This window comes from Moschus berezovskii, chromosome 9, assembly GCF_049115385.1.
Source record: "Moschus berezovskii isolate FMDL1 chromosome 9, NW_MosBer_1.0, whole genome shotgun sequence".
NCBI lineage: Eukaryota > Metazoa > Chordata > Mammalia > Artiodactyla > Moschidae > Moschus > Moschus berezovskii.
In genome coordinates this window covers 29,313,913-29,338,523 of record NC_142468.1, presented here as the reverse complement: position 1 = coordinate 29,338,523, position 24,611 = coordinate 29,313,913, and the positions used below count along the sequence as shown (strand labels likewise).

The window sequence follows — 24,611 nt, the reverse complement described above, 5'->3', positions numbered from 1 at the left end:
ATTTTCAAGGTACATCCAAGATGTCATAGCAATATTTTGTATTCACAGTACAAGATAAATTTGACTCTTAATTTTTTTTGGTCTTCATATGGCATCCAAAACAGTTGTTCACATTCACACATTTATGTTTTACCATATGCATACTCTGTGGAACTCTGTTTTTTAAAATATTTTATTGGTTTTCCTTTATATCTCAACTTTTGATGGGTGTCCTTGAGGATCTTGCATGAAAAAATGTGAATGATTCTTTCATTGTTAACATATGTAACAGTTTCGGGGAGATTGTGCTACCCTACATGGAACACACTATTCTTAGTAGGGAGTGTGTTCTGTATTTCTGTTCTGTTCACAGCTGGATACTGGAGATGTATTAATATTGTAAACCTGTACCTTTTCTTTCCTGTGTTTATGTCAATGAGTTATTTATATGTACCAGACTGTCCTGACTTTTTGGTGGTTGTGAATGCTGGTTATTAACTTCATGGATTTCACTTGTGGGAAAGTTTTTATGATATGGTGTAATAGAAAAGCTAGTTCTTCTTTAGATTTCTAAGTCACTAGCAGGTGTACCTGGGCAAATTGTTGTGCAGGGCCTTGCAGCTTGCTGGTTGTAAGGTAGAAGCTGTCCCAAACCTTTCCCATTGCTTCATGGGCTTTTTCAGATCCAGCTGCGGTCATATTTTCTCAATTTTCCAGCACTCTGGGTGGTACAGAGATTTAAGAGAAAAACAAATTTTTTTTTTCTCCTAAAAGGTTGAACTTTTATTTTAGAAACTTCTGAAAATGTTCAGAACATTCTATATAGGTGTCCTCGTGTTTCTCACAATATGACTTATTGACTTATGGTGTCTACTATTTAAGAAGCATGAATGTATTTCTAGCTGTTACCAGAACAAACAGCTATAGAATGTAATGACCTACCGCATTTCTAAAACTGCTAAATTCTATCAGTGAATAGTGTTTAGGAAAAGGTTTGGAAATTTTTTAACTGTTCGGCTTAACTAGATTACCTTTCTACCTTTTGTAATGTTCAAGATTTCATAACAATGGTTTTAATGTACTGTTCTTACATTGTTATATCTTATGTTTTAACTGGGCAAGCTAGTGAAATATTCAATGTTGATACTCAATTCAAGATTAATACTCTTATATTAGAAATACCCTTGAAACTATGTTGGAAAATATAAAATGGTTTACCTGTGATAAAGAATAAGTTTGTGATTGGAAGAATTATACTGTTTTTCATGTACAAATAATCCTAAGGCAGATGTTCAGTCTCACAGTGAGGTTGGAAGCATATTTTATGCAGGCTAAAAACTATTTCTGTATTAGATATTTAAATGCATGAGGATAAATTATAATTGCTTTTTGTTTAAAACAAAAACATAGAAGAAGCATTAGCCCCAGTTTGTACAAAATGTCTGCTGCAACTGAACTCACATTAGTTCAAAACTGAAAATCATTTCAATTTTGTAAAACTGCTGCTACTGGTCTTATCAATAAAGTTTAAGCAGATGGCTTCTATGCATACGTGTGAAATTTTTACATCTTTAAAAAAGATACAGTTTTGCAGCATCAACATGCAAATTTTATGGGCCTGAATGATATTGCTTATTTTAGCATATACAAAAAACATTAACTCCAAAATCATACCAACTTCAGACATAGCTATACTAGAACTATAAGCATTACATTTATGACCCATATAATTTATTTTGGTTTTAGGGTGAGGTAAGCTTTTATGTGAGGTAGGCTTTTATGTGGAACACAGATACAAATCAGTATATATCGACTCAAATGCTAGCTTAAAGTGCTGAATTTAAGAATATTAGGTAAGTGAGAGAAGCCTGGTGGGCAGTCAGACACAACTAAAGCAACTTAGCACACATTCAAGGAACTCTGTGGACTTCCCAGGTGGCACTTGTGGTAAAGAACCTGCCTGCTTATGACATAAGAGATGTGAGTTTGATCCTTGAGTTCAGAAGATCCTCTAGAGGAGGTCATGGCAATCCACTCCAGTATTCCTGCCTGGAGAAATCCATGGACAGAGGACCCTGTTGGGCTACAGTCCATAGGGTTGCAAAGTGTTGGACACGACCGAAGAGACTTAGCACACAGCACAAGGAGCTCTATAAATATAAAGATCACCTGAAATAACTTAGTTTCCTATGAGGAGGATTCTGAGAAAAATGTAGGCATTCCCGTACAAATGGAATATGTGGGGAATTACTCATCTGAGAGGCCCTCTTCCAGAGTCCTCTCCCTTCTATGTATAGACAGTTCTGATAAGTTTACAAGGCTCAGATGCGGCAAGCCAGAAGTAGAGGGAACAGAGCTGTTATGAACAGACACCTCCACAGCAGTAAAAACACCACTGACATCCCCAAACCAAAAAAGAAAATGAAAAAAAATCTATAGATGTTTCAGGGAAATTTTATTTTTACCATTTTGCATACTGTGTTAGTTGAGGGGATTAATGCTATGTGTTATAATAAACCAAACCTTTGATGAGTTAGTAATATAAAAGTTTATTTCTCATTAAGATGTTCTTGTCCATACAGCTTGCTATCTTAGCATTTTAGGGATTGGGGCCCATCTCAGAATCCTTAGAGCCTCTAGAGGAATATTTATTTAGTCATGCAAATAGAGGGGGAAGAAAAAGCATGGGAATCAAATCTCTTTAAGGAGTTAGGCTAAGTGGTGGCAATCTCTACTTCTGTCCACTGACCAGGACTAGTCACTTGGCTCCACTTACATTTAAGAAGGCTTGGAATTGTCATTTATTTCTGCGTACAGGAAAATGAATCAGTTTAGTGAGAATCTTCTATATAGCATTTAGCACACTTAATTTTTTATCTTTTCTTTAGAAAAATTATCTCAAATGTTGTGGTAGCCATGATTATTTAAGGAAAGCTTCCTAACTACAAGCTCATTTCTTAGGTTGCTGAAGTTCTTCCTAACCTATGGTGGCACTACAACATTACATGCTGATTAAGAATTCTACTTGTTCCCCTAGTCATCTTAGAGCATTTTTAACACTCTTTAGGGTAGTAGGTGGGGGCTGCAAATGAAGATCATTTGAGGTCCCATTTCTAAAGTCACAGGGCAGAGTTTGAGCAGTCACACTGAGTGCAGTTGAGCATTTCTATGTGTATCTGTGCACTGCATACCTATGTGATATTTTAAAACACCAGAGAAAATATATAAAATTATGAGCAAAAGCAGAATATCGCCAAGGAAAGATATTTTTAAAGTCAATCATCTGCAGAACCAAACTTGACAAATGATTGCTGTCTCCTGACATTCCTTCAACAGAGACTTAAACATCCTTAAGTGTTAAAATAATTGCGACAACATCCATAACTGTGATTCTTAAAGTCTTTTGCAGCAATTTAAAAAAATTCTTAATTATCTTGAGTAACATTTTATGGACGAATCAAATCACATTATATGTCTTGTAAACCTCATAGTCTCTTTATAATTTCTCTAGGGTCTCGCCAGGGAGATTCAGAAACATGGCTCAAGAGGACTTGGGTGACAATTCAGAACTCTGGTGAATTTTAATGTGCATTCTATGACATAATAAAACATCTAATTCTATTCACCAAATAGATAAGGAGTAGGAGACCGGATTAGTGTTATTTCTGTGGTTGTCTCAAGGAGGGACAAGATTCAGTGGTGAAAAGACTAGAATTTAGATGAATTCTCAGGTGAGTGGTATGGTATTTTAATATTTAATTTTTTTTTCTTTTATTTATTTATTTTTTTCCAATTTTATTTATTTTTTTTCAAGTAGAACAGACTAAATTTCTTTAAACAAACTTACTTATACTCCAGAGTCCTTTAAAAACTTAATAGCATTTATACATTGAAGGTATTTGATTTTCTTGTAACTAGCACTTCAAATGCAACAAGCATTTGAAGCAACAAGCATTTGACCCAACAAGTAAAACTTTCTACAGTTCATAACTTTTATAAATAAAATAAATTAAATGTACAGTGAATGAGTTCTCTGAAATATTTCAATATTTCTGCAGGTTTAGTAACATCGTAAAATACATTTCAACTAAAGTTCACAAATCTAAATATTAGCCTAAAAATGCCTAACAGGTTTTTAGATTAATATTTAATTTTTAAACCCAAAATTGTTTAGTGAAAGATTTGCTCTAATCAGTTACCAGAAGAATTGAAGAATTTATAAAATTATATCTGCAGACATATCACTGTGTGGTTCAGTACAGATTAAGCTCTTATACCTGTTTCTATTTCTGACTTTACCACAAAGTAACTCTGTGATCTTGAGATTACCTTGACCTTTCCTTCGTGTCTTCAAACATCTGTTATTTTTCTTGAGGTGGTCTCTCCAGATGAAGAGGAATTTGGCAATTATTTGATGAGTTATATTGACAGCAAAAAAGGCAGTTTCCTGGTATTTTCTAATAACGTATACTAGAAGTGCTGTCCATGTTGGTCAAGTTAGCTAGCTGCTTCTAAACAGATTTTTTTTTCTTTTGCTCCATAGAGATGCAGCATGTGATGATGGAAGCTATGTTTTACCTGAGGTTGGAAAAGAATTTTAGGGAAAGATGAAACAGTTCAGCTCAGAGGACTCACACCTACTTTGGAGGAAGAGAATCAGGAGTACAAAGGACTTTTAGGTTATTTTCCAATGCCATTAAAATCTAGACAGTGACTTTTTTTAGTGGAAATCAGTTAAAGTTTTGTTTTTTACCAATCAAATTCAGCCATAGGCAGTGTTCTTTAAAAAATTTTTTATTTTATATTGGCATATAGCTCAGTTGGTAAAGAATCCGCCTGCAATGTGGGAGACCTGGGTTTGATTCCTGGGTTGGGAAGAGCCCCTAGAGAAGGGAAAGGCTACCCATGGACTATTACGTCCACGGGGTTGCAAAGAGTCAGACACAACTGAGCTACTTTCATTTCACTTCACATAGTTGATTTACAATGTTATGTTAGTTTTAGGTGTACAGAGAGTAAGTGACCTTTATAAAATGGTTTAGGAAGGAAGAGAAGTTGCTGTACCAATACAATGTTCTTTAAGGGCAGAAAACAGTTTTCTGTGTAATAGGGTTTTTTCCTCTCCTTCACTTAACAAAAAGGACAACAAGTAGTGGCCACCCGTATGGCTTATGTAAGTTCACTAACTGATAGCTACACAGCTAAGGTAAAAACAGAAGCCCCAAGCCAGGCTGGGTGATACCATGCACACGCATGTCATCATAACTAGTTTTAATGTACCAGGTACTGCTGGAGAAGGGAATGGCAATCCACTCCAGTAATCTTGACTGGAGAATTCCGTGGATGGAGGATCCTGGTGGGCTACAGTCCATGGGGTCACAGAATTGGACACGACTGAGCAACTAACACAACACAGCCAGGTACCGTGTGCTAGGTGCTGGGGACACAGTGTTAACAAGGGGGAGCTAGCTGTAAACCTGGTGTGATGACTGTTGTGAAGTGGGATCAGTAGGAAGATTGGGAATGTAATTAAGGGTTAATCTAGTTGGTGGGAGGCTGTGAGGGAAAATCACTCAGGAAGTGAGTAGTTAAAGAAGTAGGAAGTTATGAGGAAGTGGTAGTTAAGCTGAGACTTGAAGGCTGAGTAGGAGTAAGCCAGGTGAAAGAGAGGCACATTAAGGAAAGAGAAACAGCATGTACAAAATACCTGAGACCAGTGAGAACCTTCCCCATTCAAGGAAACTGAAAAAAGTGGACCATGAACAGCAAAGGAGACCGCCTCCTGAAATGAGCTAGCCAAGAAGGCAAGGCTGACTGAGATATCACCTCCTTTCTTCACTCACAGTAAAGAACAGGTAGCAGTGGTATAATTCTGGCTGTGGCCATTGCCCAGATTTGAGGTGTGCCAGTCTCAAAGCCACCTTTCTTACCTTATAGCTGACATGAAATCATCAGATCTCCAACCTGCTTATTTATTTTTTTTCCAGATGGATTTTAAGTTACCAACTCCCCCCCCTCTACTTTACAGAGGTGTAACAGACAAAACTCTAAAATATTTAAAGCATACAACATAATGATTTGATATCCATATATATTGTGAGTGGATGTCTAAAATTGAGTTTATTATTAGTACAAGCTTACAGCATTTAAATCTTAGGGCCAACAAACTCTTAACTCTACATTCTATCATAGGTGTTAAGTTGGTACTGGGTACCTGAGGGGCAGAGGTCCCTGAGATTTATAGGGCCACTTTTTGTAGCCCCTTCAACTGTGAAGAAAATCTGCCATTGCAGGAGTCAACCTGACACTGTACAGCAGCTCTACTCTGGCTCCAAAGAAAGCAACTTTTCTTTTTAATTGATTCTCAGAGGTGTCCTCTTCCTTCTGGACCCTGACCTGACCCTATAGGGAAGTTGTGTATCTACTTCTTCAATTATATTCCTTTTCTGAGAATAGCACTGGGCAAAATTTCTCTGCTATGTTTGTCATCTTCCCTTCTTTCATTTGGCTCACCGGCTACCCAAATTTGCCCACATTGGCATTCTCAACATCCCCCTCCACCCAAGAACAACAACCCTATTGAACAACAACAACAAGAAGCAATGATAAAAAATAAAAACATAGCCTGAGTGATACAATGCAGAGACAGCACAAGCTTTTGGGTGACTTTATACTAAAGTGTGAATGACTGAAACATGCATACCTCCTCCAGTCTCTTTTGTGAAAAGTACATTTTCTTTTATATATTTTTATTTTAAAGAAGTTTGCCTATTAGCCTGAGGTTTTAATTAGCCACTGGATCAAAATGAAGCCTTTCTAACTGCATAAAGTACTTCAGACCACAGGGTCATTTTTTCTGAAACTTTTGGCACTATACCAGTAGGCCGCCACAGACAGTGCCAAAAGGATTTAGACTCTGGACTGATTTCCATGTATTAGCTGTTTATCCCCTCTTCAAAATCTATCAAATGTTCAAACCTGCAGACACAAACAGGAACACACTGGGGAGGAGAGTCCCAGAGGGCGGAAGATCCTCTCTCTGCTCCTTGTCCCGCACGCCTCACCTCCTCACGCACGCACACTCCTTCATCTCGCACCTTGCCAGGGACCTGCCCCAAGGTGAATTGCATCCCAGCGGGTCTAGAGGCACTAACAGAGTCCTGCTGCTTCTTCAGCCGCTGCAAGTGCCAACCCTCTCGCATGCCCAACCCAGATCCTTCTACAGGACACTCAGCCAGGGCCTACAGCGAGTGACCCTCCCATAAGAGGCGCGGCCATCATCACCTGCCCAGGGCCTGAAGCCCGGCACGCAGAGCCACGGCGTTCACCAGACCGCAGCAACCCAACCGGCTCTTCAGGCCTCAGTTGAGGCGAGCACAGGTCCCTCTATTTGGGGCTCTTTGTTCGCCGCCTTCCTGGTTCCTGCTCTTAAACCTTCCTCCCAGCAGCCCCCACCAGCGCACCGACCTGCAGGAAAGTTGCTCCCGAGCTGTGGAGGGGCGTCATCGCCTCCTAGCAACGCTCCTAGCAACCGGATAACATCTGCTCCCTCTGGTCCAATGCGAGCTGAGAACAGCTGCGCGCCCGCCTCGCGTTGCGAACCCCGAGCGAGAGGCGCTTCAGAGACTGGAGGGACGGACCTGCAGGAGCCAGGGCTGCCCGCCGAGCTGCAGTTGCCGCCGCTGCCGCTGTCGCGCCGCCGCCGCCGCCGTCGCTGTCGCCGCCAGTCCCCTTCTGAAGAGTGACAGCGCCGTAAGAGCGGGAGGGAGCACCAAACCCCGCGCCTTTATGACACAGGTGCATGCGCCGGTCTCCTGGTGAGTGGACCCAGCTTGCAAGGTATGTCTGAACTTATCCAGCCAGGTGCCCGCCTCAGGCTCAGGAAAGACTCTTTCATTGAGGGCGTGGATCGGGACGTGTTCTGGGATCCCACCCCGCCCCAGTCATTGAAAAGTAGCTAGCTGGTGGTCCCCAACAACATGATTTGATTTTTCTTCTTTAAATCTTGGGATTGTTCTTGCAGATGCCCCTGCCCGTCGCTGTTAGGTTTGTGCTAGGAAGTTTTCAGTCCTCCCTGTTTTTCCTTTGACTTTACTGCCTCTGTGCAGCTAGGAGGGCTGGAAGCAGTGAGCTGCCAAAGAAAACCTGTGGTTAAGGCGAAAAGGATAGTGTAGCTTCGGCTAATTGAATCAACACGTATGGAGAGCAACATTCTTTTTAGGTCCTGCTCTGGAAAAGGTCCATTTGGCTGGGAGCAGCCAGTTCACTGTTACTCAATCTCCTGAAAAGTAACCATAGTAACTCACCTCTCTTTTGACGGGATCCTCCTCATTGGCTGCCTATCTTCCTTTGGAAAGCTCATCTCTCTAAATATAGAAGATGATGAGATCTGTAAGCATACATCTATGTAAAAATAAAGGTGCAGTTAAACATGGCCCTTTAAAGAAAAACTGTCTTCAAAGATAAAGTACCCTTTGACAATTTCAAATCTTGTGAGAAACAGTGTGTATTCCGGTGAATGATTGAGTAAGTCTGTTTTGAATTAACAGCTGAATTGTTACTTTAGAGAGAATATTTCTTGAAATCATACAAAAAATCTGGCATTTAAAGAGCTAATTATACCTGTTTTTTTTTAATCAACCTACTAATAATGTCCCCCAAATAATTGCCCAGTAAATATTTGATGAGATGTTATTCATTTCTTTCCACATTTCTTAGAATAGTTGAGTCCTCATGTTTACAATTAAATTAAATGGAGAACATTATAGTAACTGTGTATTTTTGAAGGTTTACTTACTTCTTTGGTCCAGATCAACTCTACCTCAAACATCTTAGTGTCTTCCTATTGCATGCCTTCTCCTGACCTGATAACCAGTTCAAGTCCAATGTTATTTGTGTTTCTCTCCTTGTTTCAAAATCTCAGGTAGCCATTCACGAGTCTGAGGCTTTGAGAAATGCTCACTGTGAAAAGGGGAACTTTCACCAGATTTTCTGAAGCTGTCCTAGAAATACACTTTTCAGATTGATTCAGCATTACCAGGTAATCACTAGCTTAAAAGAAATTACTGTTTAAATATGTATCCAGAGAAATAAATGCTAATGCAGCATTACCATAACTTACAAGATCAATATAAGGGGTTGTTTATATAGATGGTTGCTGGGTAGAAGTCAATAGAGGTTTTCTGTAGAAAGGACATTTGTGGGCTGGCAGATTTTCCTCTTGAAGACTCATATGAGTAGGGTGGGGCCAAATTAGGTAGCCTGGCTTGGCGAACATGTCAAGCGGAAACCCTATGAGCACATTGGTACATGTCTGAAATGAAGGCAATAAAGAAAGCTCTCTGCAAAAAGAGAATGTGGTGATTTTAAAATTTAATTTGCATTAAAGTCATTGTGATAGAAACCCATGAGTGTCAAGCATTTTAACTCAATTTTCAGAATATAACATAGTCTTTTACTGAGTGTTCAGCCCTCCAGTGTTGTGTAACTTTCACATGTACTGAGCTATCCATGTGCAGTTCCTGTAGGTAACCAGTCTAGCAGATTATAATTAAATACATAAAAATATACCATGGCACATTTCTTCTCTTTCCTTACATCCTTTTGCAAAAATAAATAATTGAACAATTTTATTCAGAAACCTATTTGAAAATTTATTCTAATCTGGTTGTTTAGTTTTTGTGGGTGTCATGAGACTTTACAAGTACTGATCTCTTTGATCACTTATTGAAATATCTGTAGCTTAATAATTTTAAGCACTAAAGTTGACTGCTTGAGTCCCAAAATGCTTGTTTCATTAGTCTTTAGCACCACCCACCTGTTTTCCTTCCTCCATCATAATTACTACATTTTATGGTGAGAAACAAATCAAATAAGATTTACTGTCAGCTGTCATGCAATGCATATAAAGTTCTAGTCATGCTATCAATCTGAGGAAAGTTTGAGTAAAGCAACCATAAGTATTGGCTCATGTATATGCATTATTAGCCTTTGCATTAGTAATTTATATACATCCTATCCCTATTTAATATGCATAGAAGTTTAAAATCATTCAGGGCCTTTCAATTTATATAAATGAGTCTGCTCTTTCACTGAAACCACTGTCATAATCAAAAGGTCAAGTGAAAGGTGTTTTTAAATTTTAATATTGATTCTATCATGAATGTATAATGTGCAGAATATTTACTGTGCAATCTTGATGACCATATCTATTTAAAGTCATTCACCAGAAAATATTATCATGGTGTTTTAAATAAATGAAAACAAATCATTATAACCTAAGCATTTAATCCTAGAGAGATTAGTAGATTCTAATAGCATGAAAAAATATTTAACCAATTTGTAATTAGCTAACGTAGCTAGTCTCTCTTGTCAATGGGAAGACCAGCTGTACTTGAACATATCATGTCTCATAGAGAGGAGTATACTTAGGGTGCTAAGTCTTAAGGCTGAGATCAAGCAAGTTATAACTGAAATCGAGTTCTAGTTTCAATTTTTCACCCAGTACCCTATTTGGAAGTTTTTAGGTGTTTATGAACATCATTCTGCATTCAGTTTTATGTCATTTACTTTCGTGGGATTTAGATGATGCTTTGAAACATGGAGAAATGTTGAAAGGTTTAAGATGCTGAGGCCACTGCCTCTACATCTGGGCTTTCCACTGAGGACTCACGCCAGCTGGCTTTCACTGTCAAAATACCAACATCTCAACAACAGCTCTAGAGCCAAGGCACAACGGGTTCAGATTGTTGTATCTGTCAAAGCAATATGCTTCAGAACCCCAGAAAAGGCCTGTATGATTTCAGAAGCAGGGGGCAAAGTTACCATAACAGTCCTGTACGAAAACTGAAGAAGTACCCCTTTAGATATTGGGAGGAGCTAATTTTTGTCAGCACTCCCCGCCTTCCATCTTATTTTTAATAAGTTGTCTATCTAGATAGTCTCAATACCTTGCATTAATGTTTCCGCTTTTTAGTCTAACACAATTATTTTTTAATTATTCATGATTAAATTTAACAGGCTAAAAGCAGTTATCTAGTTTGCTGCCATAATTCTCAATAGGAGTGGTAGGAGGATATTAACAAAGGATCTGCTAGTGTTATGTCCAGTACTGTAATGTAACTATACTTAGAAAAAATTAAACCTTTTCTCATGCTATAAATTATAGAAAGTAAAATGCAAAAAAATAAATCTTCTTGGTAGGTAGAAATATATGAGTCTTCTAAATATTAGTGATAATCAAGAGGGGAGGAGGGACAGGGAACCTGGAAAATCCCCTCCATGGTGGTGTATCAGAATTTGTGTTATTTTTAAAATGTTTATTAAAAGGGGGCATGGGGTAAGATGTGAAGAAAAGTTGGGGATGTTGCAAAGCAAATCAGGACTCAGAAACCTGAAGTCTTATTTTACCGCGTTATGGCTCAATATCTAATGTGGGGGATAAGACATCTACTAAGTGGTATGCATGAGCTGAACACAATGTAATTTAAAGAAGTATCTATTACTCTTTAGAATAAAGGTGCCCTGTGAATAAAGAACATGTTATCACCACAAGAACTCCAGGTGGTGACATAAATGAGGCAGTTATGAATTAACCAACTCTAGAGCAAGATGTTCAAGGGCATGGAACCCATGAATATGAGGGCCAACTGTACAACACAAGTTTATATGAGGGACTTGAGCATTGATAGATTTGGGTATCTGTGGGGGCCCTGGAGCCAGTGCCCTGATATGGAGGAACGACTCTGTATTCTTAGTGAGTAAAGTTGATGATTAGTTCTAATTTATGTTTTTCTACAACACTTCTGGATATCTGGTTTAATGTTTTTGGTGATATACCCAAACTCAATGGTAGTACCGAAGTGGAAGAAAATGAGGGTGATACAAATGAGGTACTTTTGAAAAGACTACTGCTTTGAACATTGGGGTGCATGGATCTTTTCAAATTAAGTAAATTTGTAAAATTAAGTAACTCTTTTCAAATTTGGATATATGCCCAGGAGTGGGATAACTGGATCATATGGTAGCTGTGTTTTTAGTTTTTTAAGGAATCTTCGTACTATTTTCTATATGACTGTTCAGTTTACATTCCCATCAACAGTGTGGGAGGGTTCCCTTTTCTCCACACCCTCTCCAGCATTTATTGTTTGTAGATTTATTTTTTTTGGTATTATGGCCATTCTTACTAGTATAAGGTGATACCTTAGCACTATTTACAATAGCCAAGAAGACATGGAAGCAAAGATGTGGTATGTATATTCTTCCTGGGTGTCTCAGTGGTAAAAGAGTCCACCCGCCAATGCAGGAGAAGTGGGTTTGATCCCTGGGTTCAATCCCTGGGTTAGGAAGATCCCCTGAAGAAGGAAATGACTACCCACTCCAGTATTCTTGCCTGGAGAACCCCATGGAGCCTGGTGGGCTATAGTCCATAGGGTATAAAAAGTTGGACATGACTTAGTGACTGAATAATAGCAGCAGCAGCAGGTGCATATATATACAATAGAATATTACTCAGCTTTAGAAAAGAATGAAATAATGCCATTTGCAGCAACATGGATGGACCTAGAGATTGTCAAACTGAGTGAAGTAAGTCAGACAGAGAAAAACAAATATTATATGATATCGCTTATATGTGGAGTATAAAAAAGAGTACAAGTGAACTTATCTACAAAACGGAAATAGAGTTACAGATGTAGAATATAAACTTATGGTTATCAGGATATAAGGGGGGATAAATTGAAAGATTGGGATTAACATAGACACACTACTACATATAAAATAGATAACTACATGGACCTCCTGTGTAGCCCTGGAAACTCTACTCAATACTCTGTAATGATCTACATGGGAAAATAATCTAAAAGAAAGAGTATATATACATTTATGTATAGTAGATTCGCTTTGAAACTAACATTATAAATCAACTATACGTCAAAAAAAAAAAAAGAGGCTACTTCCATACACATGCTGCTGCTAAGTCACTTCAGTCGTGTCCGACTCTGTGCGACCCCATAGACGCCAGCCCGCCAGGCTCCCCCGTCCCTGGGATTCTCCAGGCAAGAACACTGGAGTGGGCTGCCATTTCCTTCTCCAATGTGTGAAAGTGAAGTTGCTCAGTCATGTCTGACTTGTAGCGACCCCATGGACTGCAGCCCACCAGGCTCCTCCATCCCATGGGATTCTCCAGGCAAGAGTACTGGAGTGGGTTGCCATTGCCTTCTCCGTCCATACACATAGCAGGGATTTAAAACCCTTCTCTTTGAGCAACAGGCTGGGGTACCTAAGGAAGTAGAGCATTTCCCTAGACATCGTTGATATTTCTTGTCACCTCCACCTGTCAATGTGGTTGCTTTGCCAGTTTTCTTTCTGATTCATTCCCACTTTCCAAGGTAAAAGGTAGAGTGTAAGGGAGCCTCATCCTTCAAAATAAGGGATGCACTTCTGAGGGGTGATAAGTCACAAAACTTCCCCCAGGCACCTGCTGCACTAGGTCTCTCTCAAGAGTAGGGCCAGATCTCATATGTAGGCTTCAGTGCAGTATCAAAGGTATGGTTACCTTTGATCTTTTGATATGGTTACCTGGCTGATCCTATCCATTTAAAGATGTTCTCTTTGGTTCCAAGACCATCACCAGTGAAACAAGGTAGGCGTGTGGAACACCAAATGGTCTTTTATTTAATATTACATATTTGTGCTTGGGGCTCTCTTTTATGCTGGCAGTTTCTTGAAAAAAAATCTGTAACTCCGTGACTGTCAGTATCCCTTGGAAGTTCCTAGGAAAGTTTTCCAGAAGCTGCAACTTGTTGGTAATTTTAAACTGCCAGTAGGGTCAATCATGTGCCTGGGGTGGAAGATACTTCTGAAGGAACAGGTTGCTCCATTGATTCATAGCTAAAAACTGGCAATTATCTCTGCTCCTCTAGAGCATATTATCCAGAAAGGTGCCAGGCAAGAGGTTATGAGGGAGAAGATTGATGGGATATTGCTAAACATCAGCAAAGCTAAAGGTCTACAGAAGATGCAGCATTATAGCCTTGCATATTGCACCTGTCTGTCTTCTTGAATCCACTCATGGATGTTTCATGCATCCTCTGCTTAACACTAAAAAGAGGACAGATGTCCTCTGTACAACATAGTGCTGCTGAGTAGCATATATACACTCACATATATGGCTTCAAAAATGAGGCCACTGCAATAGTAATATGTAATATTGAGCAGAAAATATGTGGATGTATGACAGGCACTCAGTGCTTTTTAAACATCTCATTTAATCCACACACAACTCAAAGATTTTGATATTTGGCCTCACTTAATCAATGAGAACTGACTCATTGGAAAAGACCCTGATGCTGGGAAAGAATGAAGGCAGGAGGAGAAGGGGATGACAGAAGATGAGATGGTTGGATGGCATCACCGACTCGATGACATGAGTTTGAGTAAGCTCCAGGAGTTGATGATGGACAGGGAAGCCTGGTGTGCTGAAGTCCATGGGGTCGCAAAGAGTCGGACATGACCGAGTAACTGAACTGAACTGAATCAATGAGGAAACTCAGGGTTCTTTGAGATTAAATACTTTGTCCTAAGTCACTAAGAAAATAAATTGTAGAACTGGGATCAGAACCAGTGCCCCAGAAGATCATGCTGAAGTGTCTGTAGCCAAGGAAGCAAGATTGCAGAATGTAACTAACAGGGAGCATTAGAGTAGCTTTTTGTAAACAGGTGTGGCCATGGCACTTAAGAAAGGATTTCAGTAGCTTTGCCATCGGCAAAGCATTATGTAGATATGTAGGGATACATACTTTTTTAAAGCTCATGCCAGGCTAATCTAGGCAAAGAGAAATCATTCAGAGATTGGAAGCTGAGTCACGTGGTTTGTCCACATCACGGATTGGTTGTTGATCTGACTAGAAGCTCTTTATTTTCCCCATTGATCAAACTCTTCCTTTGACTTCGCATACAGATGCATACAGCCAATAGGATGGTCTAAACTCTGTTTTTGTGGTATATTGATTAAAGTATTATGGGATAGAAAATTAAAACCTTACCAAAATTAAGATATGTTAATTTCATCACTTCACAGTTTCTTAGGTTTTTTACAGTCTTGGATAAAGAATGGTTTTACTATGACAGTAGTGGTCCTTTTATGATCGTCTGTACTCTTGAAGTGTTTGTAAATTAATTTGCTGATGATTTTCCCTTAATGTACTGCCCGTGGGCTGTGCACCAAATGAAATCACTTGTGCGCTAATAGGATTTCAGTTGTCTGGAGGCAGAAGCAGGAGAGTAAGAAAGAGCATTTGAGCAACCATTTGTAATTACATTTAAAAAATTTATTTAAAGAAATATGCATAAATTGTTCTGTCAGAACTCGAATGACAAGGATGGTCATTCTGTTCTGTGACTTTTCCTTTGTTTGTTGACGTTTTAGACTAGGAAAGACATTGAGGTTGGCACAGATATTTTATGTACCCAGAGGTTAGAGTATTAAAAACAATTTGAATATTCAAGTCAGCATTAGCCATTTTACTTTCAGAGATAAATTTAGGCTCAGCCTCATTCAGTTTTATAATTTATATGCTGTTCTCAGAGTTCAGGACATGGACTATGAAGACATAAGGTCATTTTACTTTTTCTTGTCTATTTCATCAGCTTTATTTGAATAACAGGCTGGGTTGAGTTGGGCTTTTTAGTTATGGGAGAATTATAAAAATAGATTTACATATGTTTACTGGGTCATAACAGGCAAACTTATTTGGAAATTCAGAGTGACTTTAGTTCTCCTAATGACCATTTGGATATTTTAAAAAACAGTTATATTTCCTTCACCCAAAATGTATAACCAGTGACAACATATCTAGAAACATTTTCTTGGAGTTGTTATAGTATCTGTGCTATTTTCATCTTGATCATTTGAAATATACTTTTGCAGTCATTTAACTCTCTAGTTGGGGCTTCTCAGATGGTTCAGTGGAAAAGAATCCACCTGCCAATGCAGGAGATGCAGTAGACCTGAGTTTTATCCCTGGGTCAGGAAGATCCCCTAGAGGAGGAAATGGCAACCCACTCCAGTATTCTTGCCTGGAGAATCCCATGGACAGAGGAGCCTGGTGGGCTACAGGCCATGGGGTTGCAAAGAGTCGGACACAGCTGAGCACATGTGTATGCATGCGCAAGCGCGCACAGACACACACACAGACACACACACACACACACACACACACACACAGATTTAAGTCTCTAATTATAATCTAGTATCTCTGGGAGGCAGGGTGATAGAAAGAATCTTAGGGTCAAAGCTAGGAGGCCAGGCTAGGATTTGCTTCTGGGATAGATCTATGCCTATTGGCCCTAATAAGAGCTAGGATTTGATTGAGTGCTTACTATATTCTGGGCATAATGCCAGTCACTTTCCACGAATTATTTCAGTGATCCTGTGAGCCAGTATTATTTCTATCCCCACTTTACAAGTGAAATTTGTGGAGCGTTCATGTAAGTTTCTCAAGGTCACACAACCAAGAAGTGGTGAATCTGGACCACTTCCGTCTGCATTCAAAACCCAGACTCTCAGCCACACACACCAAACCACTGAACCCTTCTGGGTCTCAGTTTCCCCACCTGTAGATCATGTAGGCTGAGCCACGTGATTAATAAATAGTTCCCAGCTCTGAATTCTTTGAATTCTCATCCAGCCAAGAAAACATATGTAGGAACTTAAATTTGCTATATATTTTAGCCTCAAAGTGGCTAAAAGCATCCTCCAAAATTTGATGCCGAAAACATTGCGAATAGCTAAACAGCATGCAAGGAAGTAACTGTCGAATGGATACCAGCTGTGAAAGCTTTTCAGCATTTCAACAACCCATGGGGGTATTTTTTAAGAGCAATAAACTAAGTGGCTAAGTGTGTCGCCCACAGAGCTGAGACACAAATCTAAACCCCTGAGAATTTACTGTGTTTCCAGGGTCCAATACATTCTCTATCTTAGGATAACTGCCTGAATACAGCAGACAAAATCTTTATGAACCTTGCTTGGGACCATTCATATATTTTGGTCTTGTTAAATAAAAAATATTTTACCAGATCATCACTTGGTTTATTTGATACTTGTTTCTCTAAGTTGCCACCTGCCCTGCCTTTTGTCATTCGCTAAAAGGTCTTTACTTGGCTATTAATGCTGTAGACATTGCATTACTTTGTAAAATAAATGAATATGTGTTTACTTTCAAATATATATGTGAATATATATACATATATATATTTCCAAATCTTTCTTCACCCTTTCTTGCACTATAGTAATTCATCAAGCCTCATTTTAAAAAAAAGTGACCTGTTCAGTCGTTTATAATGCTAATAACCATCAATCATTGACATTTCTTAATGTGAACCGCGGAATTTATGTTGAAAAGTGATCTCATTCATTTTTCACTACTAGTTTAAATGGAATCTGGCTTTGCTCATAAAGCTAAAACATCCAAGCCAATATAGCCAATGTCACAATAACAACAACAAAAATCAATCAAGTCAATTGCTTGGCAGTCTCACGATTAGGCAATCAGTTGATGGGCTGAACGTTCTGTTTTCAACTTGCTGTTGTGGTGCTACTACTAAACTTGCCTAATTATATGACAGAGAGGCTCTCAAAATTTGGTCCCAGGTCTGCAACTTCAGCATTACCAGGGAATTTTTGAGAAATAGAAATTCTCTACTCCTAGCCCAGACACAGTGAATTAGAAGTTCTCGAGGTGGGACCCAGCAATTTGTGTTTTTAGGAGAGACAGTTCTGATGCTTCCTACCTTTTGAGAACCATAATGGCATCAATGGGTTAAGTGATTTAAAAGAAATCAGAAATTCTTGTGGTTGCCCAGGGGAAGAAAGAGGGGAAGAGATAAGGAATTGGGAATTGACATGTACCCACTGCTTTAAAATGGATAACAACAAGGTCCTACTGTATAACACAGGAAACTCTACTAAATGTTATGTGACAGCCTGGGTGGAAGGGGAGTTGGGGGAAGAATGGATGTATATGTATGGCTAAGTCCTTTGCTGACCACCTGAAACTATCACAAAATTATTAACAGGCTATACTCTAATATAAAGTAAAAAGTTAAAAAAATTAAAAAAAAGCGATAAGTAATAATTGATTGTTATCACAGAATAACCCAAAGTTTCGCCTACTTATTGATTCAGTCCTTTAAAAATACACCTGTGTTAGTGTGTTAGCAGCTCAGTCATATCTGACTCTTTGCATCCCCATGGACTGTAGCTCGCCAGCACCTCTGCCCATGGGGTTCTCCAGGCTAGAATACTGGAGTGGGTAGCTATTCCCCTCTCCAGGGGAGCTTCCCAATCCAGGGATTGAACCTAGATCTCCCTCTCTGCAGGCAGATTCTTTACCATCTGAGTAACCGGGGAAGCTCAAAAATACACCTAAGAAAATGTTAATTAAAAAAAACCAGCCCCTGAGAAAACTAGGTTCATTGATGTTTTCATTACAAATAATTTTGTTTTCCTTTTTTTCTGACCTCTGAAATCTGTGAAAATTTCATATAAACTGAGATGTGCTAACTGAAATCAGGAATTGTGTACTGACTTTTTCAGTTGTGAATGATCATTACACGTTCATCTCTTTTTAGGTCAGACACACCAGTGGTTTAAAATTCTTATTTCCCTTACAGAACATGCCAACTCTAATTTAAAGCTCTCTTGGGTTTATAATCCACAGCAGTGCCAGTGAAAATTTGGAAAGTTTTAGGTGTGATTTTTTTTTTTTTTGTAGATTTTCCTACTGGTTAAGGAAAACCACCTAGCTACAAAAAGCTACAGGAAATGTTATACAGATGCCACCCAAAGGAGGAAAAATGTAGAAGAGTCATGTTTTTAAAGAGTACGTTTTTAATAGTTAAGATTTAAAAATTTCAAGATGTCAGGGAAAAAACATCAAATGTCTTAACCATGAATTTATTTAGCCAACACATTAATAAACTACTCATTTTGTGAATCAAATGGTCTCAACACCCAGAAATATTCAAAGGTGTGTTTAAGGGTAAAATTGATAATGCTTAAGTATAATTTTTTTTTTTTTTCTGATTTCGTCTACTGAGGTTGAATGAGTACTGAACTGGACTCAATTTCTGTTCTAAATTCATTCAGGGCTTTCACTAGGAAGCACCTTCTCTATCTTTAGGTTTCAAGGCTATCAGTTCATTTCAGTTCAGTCGCTCAATCGTGTCCGACTCTTTGCGACCCCATGAATCACAGCACGCCAGGCCTCCCTGTCCATCACCAAGTCCCGGAGTTCACTCAAACTCGCGTCCATCGAGTCGGTGATGCCATCCAGCCATCTCATCCTCTGTCGTCCCCGTCTCCTCCTCTTTTCCATGATAAGAGCGCCACCTAGTGTACACACTAAAAATTCCCTTTAAACCAAACCTCTGAAAATCGACCTTCAGAACACCGTCCTTCCCTAAACAAGCTAGGATTTTCAATAATAGTGTATAAAAGGAGAGAACAACATTTTTACTTTAAAAATTATACCAAGGTCAAGTTTTCTAATCAGTGCGATATTTGAACTGTTTGCTTGTGATAACCTATGCTAAGCCAGGTGTTATGAAGATGGTTATATCATGACCATATAATAGGGTTTGTCTGTCGACATGCAATTATTTCTTTCAAGTATGTAATTGGGTCACCAACCATTTTACATAGATTTGGCTAACCGAGCAACATTAAATGCCTTCTGTAAGGGAAGCAGTATAACTAAAAGCATGATGAAAAATAACATCTCTTTCCATTTATTTTGTGCATCAATTTCAAATGTGGATACGTTTTGACATTAAATGGCATGATATTAACTAGAGGACTGGGGGCTTTCCTGGTGGCTTACACAATAAAGAATATGCTTGCAGTGTGGGAGATCCCTGGGTCAGGAGGATTCCCCTGGAGATGGGAAAGGCTACCCATTCCAGTATTCTTGCCTGGAGAATTCCATGGACAGAGGAGCGTGGCAGGCTACAGTCCATGGGATTGCACAGAGTTGGACAGACTTAGTGACTAACACTTCAAGAATGTATTATAATTATAGCACTTTGTTTCTGAGGAGCTGCATAAGGAACTAAATATAATTCTCCAAACTTGAATCTATATTTTGGGTCTGAATAGTGTCATTTGCCTGCAAACAGGCTTCTTAGCCACAGGACAAGCGCCACTGACTTCTTCACTGTGTTGCTTAGTAAGTAAAGAGAGAATGTTAGTTTCTGGGGTCACCAGTTTACTTTGACAAGTAGAACTTTTGTTTTTACACACTCTTTTGCTACAGTAAAATCTGACTTTTCTCCAATTATTTTGTTTTGTTTAGCTTATCCAACAAAAGTATTAACATATACGTTAACAACGTCGAAAGTAGCCTACTTTAAGAGAAAATATGCAGAAGAAGAAGATTTACATCAAGATTACCATGGGTATTTTCCAAAAGTAAGGGTATAGTTTTAAATTTTGTTTGAGTCTTATCAATAGCAAAGGCTCTTGTTTTCATTTTTCTAAAATGTCGATTGAATGATGATTGTATTTGCTTTTCAGCACCTGATATTGCCTGAGGACAGGACTTGCATTCTTAAACTTTCACTGGAAAAGCTCAGATTTCTTGAAGACCCAGAAACCTACTTAAGAAGGTCTGTGTTAATTAACAATTTGCTGAGGAAGATCCATCTAGAGACGGAGAAAGAGAGCTATGAATACTTTAAAGAAGCTCCCTGTTATAAGACTGCTTATTCTGATACAAGAAAACGGCTGAAGTTTATGGTACAGGAATGCTGTTCTCAGTCTCTCTATTACGAAGAGCTGCATTCGTATCATATTGTGCCTTATGCTTCGGAGAATGCCATTTATGGAATGGGCTACACTAGCAGCCACTTGGAGCAAAATTCTCAGTTGCTTATTTATAAAATGAATTAAATTAACTGTTAAAGTCCATTGATACCTTGTTTCTAAATGCCTGAACTGTTCATAGTGAAGATGTTAACTTAAGGCACTAATTATCAGTGCCCTTGAGATCAGAGATGAGATGCATGCTGAACTGATTGGAGAGAACCCTGGTTATTATTCAGCAGCCCTTATTATCATCCAGCCAAATTGAAAATATGTCCATGTGTTATAAAGCAGAGAATAAGTGCTTTAGAAGCTAAGTTTTCTTGCTTTTTTTTTTTTTTTTTTTTTTTAAGATTGTGTAGGAAGGGACCTAAACTAAGTTCCTTTGCAGATTTAAACATTTCAAACCACCTATTTCCAAATTCTACCACTTTTCTTGGAAAGTAACAGATTCATTTTAAAAAGATTATGTCTTGTCCCTGAGGATTAAAGGTGGAACAAATTTAATTTTCTGTGAATGATGAAAGGAAGGATCAGTCCTTTCTGAAATGCTTTGGTTTGTCAAGCATTGTGCCAAATAATTGACACCATTCTCCTTTTACCATTAGTGGCAATTCAAGATGTGACCAACCTGCTACAATTTAACTGCTGAATGTTAACAACCAGAACACTCCATGCTGATCCATTTTAATTTCTTTTTTTTTTGCTTCATAGAATTTTCTCTTTAAAAGCGGAATCTATAAAATAGCCTTGCAGATGGGCTTATCTCTAAGTTCTAGGGGTCAATTAAAATTTGTGGTTGGCCTTTAGTTGCATTTAAATTTATTTATGATGTCACATTTACAGGCCATGAAGCTCAGGAAATGGGTAGGCAGGTCATATTTGATTTTAATAGGCAGATAACTTTAAAGAATCTTATCTGCAAAAAAATGGTGAGAACAAGAAATCCTATATGATGTTATTTCTTCATCTGAGAGTTCATTTAAGGCTGTCTAGATGAACCTTTGCACTGATTTTTGTATAATAGTCGACTGTTCACTATTTGACAAAACATTTCAGAATGCCTTTAGTGGTGAAGTTGAGATAAGTTCCTATATTTTGCAATTTGAAAGATAATTCGTTAACAAGTTGCATAGATTCCTGAAATTGTTTGAAATGGTTCATGATGTTCTTTGAGGTTTGAGTGAAATGTCTGATTTGAATGTCTGGACTTATGTTCCATGGCGCACATCATTTAAAGAATTGTCATTAACTGATAAAACAGATTTTAAAACTAGGTGCCAAAGGTACATTTAAGAAAATACCAAAGACCCAAAGATGAGTGTTAGATAGACTATGATAATGAAGATAAGAACCTAAAGTAAGGATTATACAGGACATGGAAGAACATTGTTAAAGGGATTTGGAGTGATTTGCTTACTAACGTGCTTTCAGAGCACTTTATACATACATGATAGTGATAGTCAAGGGCACTGCTTGGGCCTTCAGTGGTCATCTGTTTCCACAAATCTAAACATTGTGACTTTTCAACATTGTATCTTCCCTTGTTGAATGCCATCTTGTAATCAAGAAGGTCTTTATCTCTTCAAGAGAATTTTGTTTTTAGTTTTGATTCACTACTTGCTCCCTCTAATGAATTATCAGGGTGATTAACATGGATGCTTTTGGTATAAAGAATAAGACTCCCCTAATTAGCATGCATTGTTAAAGACCACATAGATATATAACTGATAAAATTATCAGGTTTCTATTTAATTGCTCAGTCAGAATTAGAGAAAAATGATTTGGAACAAATTAAAAAATTATAATTGGGGCTAATTTTTAAGGCAGTTTAGTATGAATGGTGAAATAGCTTTGACATACACATATATTTAAAAATTAATTTAAGGGCAAAATTTGTTACCAAATTTCAACAACTTTATTTCACTACTTATACCATACCTTACTTCTCAGAATGTGTTTATTAAAACGTAGTTTTCTTAAACAATGGAAATATTAATTGAACAGACTCCAAATTTGATAGGATAATTACGTACTTTGAAAAATAAAATTAGTTCTCTAATGTTTAAAACTTCTTACCAATAGGGACATTTGGCTTGGTTTAGGACAGTATTTATAAGAAAAACACACTAGTGCTAATAGATATGACTTACAAAAATGCAACATATTGAAATCATTTGAGGATATAAATGTGTATACTTTGGGACTGAAAAGAGAGGGGGAGAAAAAATTACCAAGAAAGTGTAATATTGTAAAATTTACTGTTTGTCCGAAATCTTAAAGCAAGAACTCTTGGGCAATGAACCTGTAACAGACATAAAATCTGTTTTATTTGATGACATCATTAACTGAGCTCTCTGAATTTTACATTCATATACAGAGAAGGAACTGTCTTAGAAATCATCGGTATTTGTGAATATGCTTCTCTTTTTTAAGAAATATGTGTTGATTTCAAACCAGGTTATTTAAAAACTATCTTTTAGAGCATTTAATTTCTTTTCCAATAAACAATTCGTAGATAAGGAGCAGACTAATGTTATCTTGACTCATTGAAAAATTATAATTTGTATTTCAACTATTTAAACTTGTCTGAGTTAACCAATAAGATTGCTGTGATTTTACCATGGCAACCTGTTACATAGGGACCTGCTCTGCCATCTCCATCCTGCACGATCTGTATGGGAGATGCAAAGGTAGGAAAACAATGGCAAGCTTTGAAAACAGTGACAACTTTTTTGAACCTGAACATCCTTTCTTTGGTGACAAGAGCTATGCTTAAGGTAAGAAAGAAATGTATGAGTGCCTTTGGTAATGTAGACTAATTTTGTGGGTGCCCACACAGCCTTAAGTTCTCATAAAGAAGAAGAAAATGAAACAGAGGAAAAAAGAGGAAGAAAAAAGGAGAGGGAAGTGCAGAGATAAAGGACAGAATTAGTAAGTGAAAGCGAAAGTCGTTTCACGTGAGGGCAGTTGCTTGCTATACTCAATAGTTCTTTCCTGGCTGCTGTATTCCCCAAATCTGAATACCCACAGTGTATTGATCTTTTCTTTTACTCACCAACGATGCATAAGACTAGGTTCTATTCAGTATGCAGATTATTTGAAATGTGGTACTGAAGCTGTTGCGGAATGACACAGACACTGGGATCTCGGCCTCCAGAGAAGAATTCAATCCGGGGCCAGAGACGAGGCTTGATCGCTCAGAGCTTTTGTGTAATAAAGTTTTATTAAAGTGTAAAGGAGACAGAGAAAGCTTCTGACACAGACATCAGAAGGGGGCAGAAAGAGTACCCCCCTGCTAGTCTTCAGCTGGATGTTATATAGTCACTAGCAGTCTGTTAATGAAAGAAAGGAATGTCTTAAGGCTCAGAATGGCACCGGGCCCCTCACCCATAAGATGCATTTTGGGATAATCTTGACACCGGATGATTCATCCCAGGCCATAAAATGATTAAGTTAAATCTTGTAGAAGGGCAGATTGCCATACAAATAGTTTCGTTTTACATAGATTAGGGAAACAATATCTGAGTATAACATACCAGTTTGTCAAGTAGCTTCTGAGCCATTTGGCGGAACCGACTTGAAGATAGAGTCTGGGGTAAATGTGTAGTACATTAACATAGCTTGAGACCAACATTTCCATAAGAAAAATGCATTGGTTAACTCAAGATTTGAGAATAATTAACTTCAGGTGAAACCAGGTGTCATTATGGCAACACAGTGAAAACTTCCTTTTAAATTTGTATAGAGAAGAAAAAATATCACTAGT

At 38.2% G+C, this 24,611-nt stretch overlaps 1 pseudogene across 1 annotated transcript in view; it reads left to right on the top strand.

Moving 5' to 3' along the window:
* Positions 1 to 23,372, top strand: part of LOC129563306 (uncharacterized) — a 28,992-nt pseudogene extending 5,620 nt beyond the window's left edge. Inside the window, exons 2-6 of the transcript XR_016038342.1 lie at positions 1,726 to 1,731; positions 6,919 to 7,818; positions 8,903 to 9,019; positions 20,334 to 20,449; positions 20,555 to 23,372. The product of XR_016038342.1 is annotated as an uncharacterized LOC129563306 (transcript). The remainder of the gene's footprint in view (positions 1 to 1,725; positions 1,732 to 6,918; positions 7,819 to 8,902; positions 9,020 to 20,333; positions 20,450 to 20,554) is intronic.
* The last annotated feature ends 1,239 nt before the right edge of the window (positions 23,373 to 24,611 follow it).